Source organism: Thamnophis elegans, chromosome 17 (genome assembly GCF_009769535.1).
Source record: "Thamnophis elegans isolate rThaEle1 chromosome 17, rThaEle1.pri, whole genome shotgun sequence".
In the NCBI taxonomy this organism is placed as follows: domain Eukaryota; kingdom Metazoa; phylum Chordata; class Lepidosauria; order Squamata; family Colubridae; genus Thamnophis; species Thamnophis elegans.
In genome coordinates, this window is record NC_045557.1 from 15,742,244 (window position 1) to 15,749,403 (window position 7,160).

Genomic DNA, 7,160 nt, shown 5'->3' on the forward strand with positions numbered 1-7,160 from the left:
GGTTTTTCTCCTGAATGGGCCTTTAGATGCTTTTGAAGATACTTATTTCTCTTGAAGAATTTTTCACATTCCGGGCACTGATATCTCTCTTCTTCCTCCTGGATCCTTTGGGGATTCCGGGGTCTTCCGAAGGACCCTCCGCCCTCCAGGCCCAGCTCGGCGTGTCCGCCCGTTTCCCCCTGCCCGCATCGCCCTCCAGGCAGCCGCCTTTCCCGGGCTCCCCCTGGGCTCATCCCTCCTGCAGCTCCGGAGCCCCCCGGCCTTTCCCCGCCGTCTCCCGGGGCTGCTCCGCGGGGCCCGCTCTCCTCCTCCTCTTCCTCCTCTCGGGCGGCGCTTCCTTCCTTCCCTCCCCCGCCGGGCTCCTCCGTCGTCCTGCAGGGGAGAAAGAGAGGCGGGTCACGGCGGCGTCCCCCTCACCGCAGGAGAGGCCCAGGCCGAGGCCTCCCCTCCCGAGGACCCAAAGGAGACCCTTGCAGGCTGCCACTCCGTCCCAGCAGCCTCTACTTACTTCCGGTTTCTCCGCCTCCGAAGAAAACCGCTCCTTCCGTCAGCTCTCTGGTTCCGAAAGTGAAGGCGCTCCATTTCCCAGCCCCTCCTCTCCAGGCACCGCCTCCTTGTCGTTCCCCCAAAGGAGAGAAAGGGACCCGCTAGAACCAGGGACGTGCAGTCACTAGAGGCAGGGGAGGCGGGGCCTCACCAGTCTCCTGAGGGAAAGGAAGAATTTTAAATAATTTTTTTTAAATAATTAAAGCCAGGGTGGTTGCTATCAGATTCAAAGTCACAGTGGCTTGGTGTCTGCTCTCAGTGTTAACTATGGGAGGAGGCCAGAGAACTCGGGGCCTCTTTTGCTTAAGGAATTTTTCGCCTTTTAAAAGTTAAGGCGGAGTTAACAAGCGAACACTTTCATATGCAAAAGAGGCACTGATTCTCCCGCCTCCTGATCGGGGAGCAGCGAATCATGCCTTAAGAGCACGCTTACGTTGGGCGGACAAGAGGAGAGTTGAGAGAGTTTCCACAGCTGGAAAAGGTGGATCGGACGGAGGGAGAGGGAGGTTCAAATTTATTGTAATTTAATTTGTAATTTGTAATTTAATAAAAAAAATTAATTTTTATTGTGAGGTTTGTGTGCGTTTTTTCTTTCTTTCTTCACAGCGGTGGGGTCGGAGGAGGCAGGGGGGCGAGGCGGCGGAGCACGGAAGTGGCAGGGACGTTCTCGCCGCTGTGTTTCAACAGGCCAGGCGTCTCGCATTTATGTTAGCCATAAACGCGAGACACCTGGCCTGTTGGACACAGTGGGGGGGGGAGGAATTGGCTGGGTGGGCTGGCTGGCTGGGGAGAGGAGACCCCTTTAAAGCCCAGCATCGAGCGGGGAGGAGGAGGAGGAGGAGAAGAGCGGTGAGTCCAGGCAGGGAGCAGGTCAGGTGAGGGGTAGGTGGGCTGGCTGCAGGCCAGGGCAGCAGGATTGTTCATCGGAGGAGGCGGGGGGCAAGGCGGTGGAGCGCGACGGCGGCGAGAAGCAACACCCCTGCCACTGTGTCCGACAGGCGCCTCGCGTTGATGTCCGCCATAAACGAGAGACGCCTATCGGACACAGTGCCGGGGACGTTGCTTCTCGCTGCTGCTGCAGTCTTGCCTCACCAACGGTAACCGTCACCGCACGTCACTGCGTGGACTATAAAAAAGAATTTGAGTCTTTGGAAAAAGTGCAGAGAACTAAGATGATCGAAGGCCTGGAGACTGAAACATATGAAGAACAATTGCAGAATTTGGGTCTGGCTAGTCTAAGGGAAAAAGAAGAATTAGGGGAGACAGCATAGCAGTCTCCCAGGATTTGACGGGCTGCCACCAAGAAGACCTGGTCAAATTAGCCTCCAAAGCACTGAAAGACAGGACAAGAAACAATGGTTGGAAACTAACCAAAGAGAGAAGCAATCTGGAATCAAGGAGAAACTTCCTAACAGTGAGGACAATTAACCAGTGGAACAGCTGGCCACCAGAAATTGTGGGTGCTCCATCACTGGAGGCTTTTAAGAAGAAATTAGACAGCAACTACACAAAGAGTACAGGTTCTCCTGCTTGAGCAAGGGGCTGGACTAGAAGACCTCCAAGGTCCCTTCCTGCTCTATTCTATTGTAGGAATACCAATGCCCTAAAACTAATCCTGGCAATTGCTGTGGAATGTTTTTATTTAAGATCCAGTTAAGGGAAAACGATCTTAAGTTTGACATTCGTTGCAACCTGTTTGTTCCCTAATCTAAGGAAGCAATTCTTTCCACCCATCACATCTGCTCCCCCCTTGTAGCTTATCTGCAGCAACTTCTGTTCTCTAAATATGCCAGAGTCTTATCAGAAAAAGCCGAAATGCTTCGTTTTGAAGATCCCGTTTCCACCGCCCCAAATTCCCCATCCAATTGCATTTCCATGCTCTCTTTCTGTTCTCCACGTGAGTATAAATAGGGCCCCAAAGATGGATCCGCACGACTCCATGAGACCATGCGTGGTCTGTTGGGGTGGCCTTTGCTCCAGGCTAAGATGCATCACATGCTGCTCACGGGGCTACTCATGTGCTACTCCTTATTTTTCCCTCCCTCCCATTGTATGTCCTTCTATGCATCTTTTCCACACTGTCCTTGTTGCAAACTAAGAACAGAATAACAGAGGTGGAAGGGACCTTGGAGGTCTTCTAGTCCAGCCCCTTTGCTCAAGCAGGAGATCCTTACAGAATAACAGAGTTGGAAGGGACCTTGGAGGTCTTCTAGTCCAGCCCCTTTGCTCAAGCAGGAGATCCTTCCAGAATAACAGAGTTGGAAGGGACTTTGGAGGTCATCTAGTCCAGCCCCCTTGCTCAAGCAGGAGGCCCTTACAGAATAACAGAGTTGGAAGGGACTTTGGAGGTCATCTAGTCCAGCCCCCTTGCTCAAGCAGGAGGCCCTTACAGAATAACAGAGTTGGAAGGAACTTTGGAGGTCATCTAGTCCAGCCCCCTTGCTCAAGCAGGAGACCCTTCCAGAATAACAGATTTGGGAGGGACTTTGGCGGTCATCTAGTCCAGCCCCCTTGCTCAAGCAGGAGGCCCTTCCAGAATAACAGAGTTGGGAGGGACTTTGGAGGTCATCTAGTACAGCCCCCTTGCTCAAGCAGGAGGCCCTTACAGAATAACAGAGTTGGAAGGGACTTTGGAGGTCATCTAGTCCAGCCCCTTTGCTCAAGCAGGAGGCCCTTACAGAATAACAGAGTTGGGAGGGACTTTGGAGGTCATCTAGTCCAGCCCCCTTGCTCAAGCAGGAGGCCCTTACAGAATAACAGAGGTGGATCTTCCAACTTCACTCTGATTCCAATACCACTCCAGAAATGGTTAAGGGCCAGTGGTGGGTTCTGGATCTGGCATTGTCCACATGGACGCGCGCATGCGTCGTACCTGCCTGCGATGCCCCCACAGGCCTCCACGCCGCTCCAGCTGCTTGGCGGAGCATCACACAGGTGCTGTATGTGCCATGCGTGTGCATGGAAGTGCCGAAGGCTTAAAGCACCAGTAAGGAGCTCGGGCAGGTGGGTGGGCCCTCCGGAGTACCATCCCAGAACGGTACCTGGTGCTCCAGCCAGGCTCCGGTATGCCCGTACCAGGGCGTACCACCTGCAACCACCCCTGGTAAGGGGGCTCATGAAAGCCCCAGACGCTGCATTCAAAAAGGTGGTCAGAAGAGGGTCCATTACACACACTCGGATTTCAACCTAACAATTTGGTAATTTAGTGCGTTAGCATTTCAGCATCCAATCCCAAAGTAGTTTTACAATTATTTCAATTGCTTTTCAGCATTTAGATATTTTTGTGCTTCACTTTTGCCTTTGTGGTATTTGGCAGTTTGAGATATTTTATTTCCTTCCGCTACTGCTCAAAAAACCGTTTCTGCATTTTCACTTTACACAAAAATTGTATTTAAAAAAAAACCTCACTGGCCCTAACCAAGATACTGCTGTTAAAAATTGTCTACCTTTACAAATGCATTTGATGATTAAAATATTAGCTAGGCCTATTTTAAATCAATATATTTCTTGGGGATTATAAAATTATTTCTGCATTCTCCAAACTTTGGGTTTTTTGCTTTAAAAAAAATCTGTTTCCTGTTTTTAACTTTTTCAGTTCCTCTCATTTTTTAAAAATGTTTTGTGGTTATTTGACTACATGAAATGAAATGGGACTTTGAAATGTTTATTTACTGCTCTAGACCTGCATTATCTGTGGGTATGAAATTGAATTTTTAGTCCTCTTAATTTAAGTAGCATATTCCCACAAAACATAAATAATGGCGTTATCTATATGTTTCTTATATTTTGTAAAGAAAAAATGCAGAAAATGTTTTCTATTTCTTGTGCTAGAATTTATTTCTAACTTATCTCCCTTTTTCTTGAGGTTCTCCAACTCAGCTTTTTGGGTGGAAATAAAGTTCCACCGCAGTTTTAAATCTTTAAATCTGAAAATTATGATGAACCCCAAAAAACAAAACATTCATTTCAGTCCTGGATTGAATCTGCTAGAAACACAGTAAAAACAACTTACCAGCTCTTAAGAAAAGCACTGAGAAGCAGAGTCGGAGAACAATCTTGTGACACATTTCAAAGAAACTTTGTCCAACTTTTTCAAAATGTATCTCGTTGTCCGCAGTTATCACTGTAAACAGGCTTCCCCTTTTGTGGGAGGGGAATTGAAACTTCAAGTCAAGAAATCCGTTAACCACATTTTATTTAGTGATATATTCAATGTATGTAGCTGCCATTAAAATTGGAACATCAACAACCCCCCAATAAGCCCCCAAAATAAAATAACAATAAAATCATTGAAACTATTTTGTTAAAAAATATACAATAGAAAAATGGAAGGAAAAAGATAGCAAAATTCAGAATGGGGCATCTTCCCACCAGGCAGCGCTTGTAAGTCTTGTATAAGGTGACCAGATTTTCAGATTGGTAAAGAGGGGACACCATGGACCAGAGAGGGGCGGGGGGCCTTGACTAAAAATTGTATATGGAGCAACAGAAATTTTCATACAACGCAAAAATAGTATTGTAATATGCATCCTCTTTTTCTTACCATTATGTTAATAATCTAAAAAAAAAATTATACGATTTTATAAGATATAAAATTCAACGAGGGTGAAACACACTAAATCTGGCAAAGCTGCCTTGCACCAACCTGGCCTGCCCATAGAATAGCAGCCACTTTGAGACACATAAACCTGGTCTGAACATATTGCATTTCTTGTAGTAAATATATTTTATAAACAATTAAAAAATAAAATTCCCCCCAAAATAATTTTAAAAGATATTCTATAAATAAAAGAAATCCTTGAGTGGAAGTGGAGCTGCAGCCGGTGCAGCCGGAGCGTGTTTGCAGTAATGCCGCCCGGTTTTATTTTATTTTATCAATTTTTAGTACTCCTACCCGATTCTTTTTTATCTAATTAACATTTTTTGATGCAGATAACAGTGCAGAACATAATACAAACAAAAACTTTTGTTGCTGCTGAAGAATTAAATAAGCATGGGAAAAAGAAAGAAGCGCCATGGCACCAGCCCAAGATCTCTTCCTTCAGTGAAGACAGCAAAACAGCCACGAATTGAGGAGTTCTTTGTTGGCAAGAGATCTGTAAGTAAAACTAACCCTCCCAGCCCCAACAATCTGGAGAGATTGGAACAGGACTGGCAAAAAGATATGGCAAATCAGCATTTACTAGACTTCTCCAATCGGGTGGAGGAGGAACAAAATGTCTGCCAGATTTTATCACAAACAACTAGCCCAACAACTTCCTTTATTGAGTTGTTTGTAGAATTTTAAAAGAATTCTAGAGACGAGTTTCGGAGTAGAAGAATAAACTTCCTTTCATTATCAAAAATCAAATTTAGTAGAGAAAAAAAACGGTTTGCAAAGCGTGGTGGAACTCAACCATGCTCTCACAAGAGTCACAAGGAAGAGCCACACCAAATTCGAAAGTGAAACAGTAGTTATAGCCTCCCTAACTCCTCCTACTCCTCGTCAGCTAGTCTGATGGGGGTGGTTACAGACCAATCAGAGACAATGATTACCCTATCTTTTACCTTATTTGGGAATACAATTTTAACCAATTAGCCCCCGGCATCCCTCTGGCCAATCAAGCAATCACATTTTTCCCGCTCAATAATACCATTACAGATTTTGCATTTTGTTGTGCTTGGAGTATTCCATTTACTGAGCTTGTTACAATATTTCGTATTACTGGGATTAAGCAAGGTAGCATCATAAGTCCAATAAAAATTATACCAACCATGAACAATGCTTGTTTCCAATTTCTAAAAATGCCCCCTAAAAAGCCCCCACCATCCAAATTGAATCCCCGCCATATCTGGTCAGGATTATAAGTTAATTGCCGCATCTCTGCAGTTAACTGCTTCACAACGGCCCCAGTTTCATCAATTTGTAAACAACAGTTAGATAGATTAAATTTCCCACATACACCCCCTTCCTTGGCTAACAAATAGTCTAATGCCAAACGGTTTTGATATACTGCGGTTCTTATTTTGTCTGTAGCAGTAGACAAAATATTAAGAGCTTTATCAATTCGTTGGCCAGCCAGATCCAACACCGCTTGTAATCGGATAATTCTGTTTAACATATAGATAGGTGTCAGGTATCCATATGACCCATTCTCTGCCCAAGTAATTCACCCATAGGTACAGACTATTCTTTCCGAGTCCCAAACATCAGTCTTTTCATACTCGACCAACTCTTTACAGGGGAAATTGGAAAATGCCGTTTCCATGTCCCTTCTACGCCTTTGCAGGCCTACCGGGTCATAAACAGTGACTCCCAGTACCTGCCTGGACTGGATGGGTAATAGGAAGAAGGGGGGCTTGATCCATCCAAGAACACAGGATCCTGACCAATTCCTTGATAATCTCTCATATGCAAGGTTGCCACCTATCTAATACATATTATCTGGGGCAATCCACACTTCTGATTTACTACCCAGATAATAAAGTATGGTGGTATCAAAGTTTTCAGGCTCTGTTCCATTATTGGATGACGTCCAGAATTTATATTCCTAGTCCCAGAGCCCTAAACATATGAGGTCTCCCACCGTTACATTCTTGTTTCTTGTAAAACAGTTCCTTCCCACTAAGTTGGT

The 7,160-nt window shown here is 45.6% G+C and overlaps 1 long non-coding RNA gene across 1 annotated transcript; it reads right to left on the reverse strand.

Moving 5' to 3' along the window:
- Nucleotides 1-331: 331 nt before the first annotated feature.
- On the reverse strand, nucleotides 332-5,211 carry LOC116519990. The gene is made up of 3 exons (XR_004256706.1): nucleotides 4,559-5,211; nucleotides 509-704; nucleotides 332-372 (listed from the first exon to the last, which is right to left on the reverse strand). It is a non-coding gene; the product is annotated as an uncharacterized LOC116519990 (long non-coding RNA).
- Between the last annotated feature and the right edge of the window lie 1,949 nt (nucleotides 5,212-7,160).